At 45.3% G+C, this 986-nt stretch overlaps 1 protein-coding gene across 1 annotated transcript in view; it reads left to right on the top strand.

Annotated features, from left to right (window-relative positions):
- Positions 1 to 29: 29 nt before the first annotated feature.
- LOC111649383 (discoidin domain-containing receptor 2-like) overlaps positions 30 to 986 on the top strand; it is a 12131-nt gene continuing 11174 nt past the window's right edge. Inside the window, exon 1 of the mRNA XM_023399145.2 lies at positions 30 to 138. The gene's annotated coding sequence lies outside the window, so the exon portion shown is untranslated. The remainder of the gene's footprint in view (positions 139 to 986) is intronic.

Genomic DNA, 986 nt, shown 5'->3' with positions numbered 1-986 from the left:
AAATTAGTCTAAAGTTTTAAAAGGGTTAGGATTAGAGACAGGAATAAGGCGGCACGGTGGGGCAGTGATTTGTCTCCTCACAGCGAGAAGCTTCTGGACTTGAACGTGCGGTTCCTGTGGCGCACGTTCTCCTCCTGGGTGAGTTTCCTCCCACAGTCCAAACACATGCAGGTGAACTGGTGACGCGAAACCACCTGCTGTATGTCTCTGTCAGGACATTCTCATGTAGTACTCTGTGTACACAGTACACTCTCATGTAGTACTCTGTGTACACAGTACACACTACTACTGTGGTGTGGTACATAGATTTCAACAGGGTGGTGTCGATCTGATTGTCGCTCACCTATCAACCTTTAAACCTTAAAACTATTAACGTCCACCTTAAAACAGTGAACATTCACTGTCTCAAGGTTGAAATTCAAAGTTTTAAGGTGGACGTTCACAGTTTTAAGGTGGAGGGTCATGGTTTTAAGGTGGACGTTCACAGTTTTAAGGTGGACGTTCACAGTTTTAAGGTGGAGGGTCACAGTTTTAAGGTGGAGGGTCACAGTTTTAAGGTGGAGGGTCACAGTTTTAAGGTGGACCTTCACAGTTAACAGTGTGTTCACAGCTTTAAGAAAGCTAACAGAACCACAGTCATTAGATTCTCAGGTCACACGGCAGCAACACAGCATCAGTGGCTAGACTCATCTACCTGAACACAGTGTGCTCGCTTGTTTCTGATTGGCCAACACAGTGTGTTGATGGATCTTCATCCACGTTTGAAGTCAAACTTTCTTCCTCTATTCTTTTCTATTCTATTGTCTCGACTGTCTCTGTTTTGTTCTCAGTGAACTCTGTCTCATTCACCCCCCGACCAGAGCGAGAGAGAGAGAGCGAGAGACATGCAGATTCCTGTGTGTAACAGTAAGAGAGAGAGAGAGAGAGAGAGAGAGAGAGAGAGAGAGAGAGAGACTTGCAGATTCCTGTGTGTAACAGTAAGAGAG

This window comes from Seriola lalandi, unplaced genomic scaffold (genome assembly GCF_002814215.2).
Source record: "Seriola lalandi dorsalis isolate HSWRI2012SDOR001 ecotype SW California unplaced genomic scaffold, Sedor1 jcf7180002050638, whole genome shotgun sequence".
Classification (NCBI taxonomy): Eukaryota; Metazoa; Chordata; class Actinopteri; order Carangiformes; family Carangidae; genus Seriola; species Seriola lalandi.
This window is presented reverse-complemented; position numbering and strand designations above follow the sequence as displayed.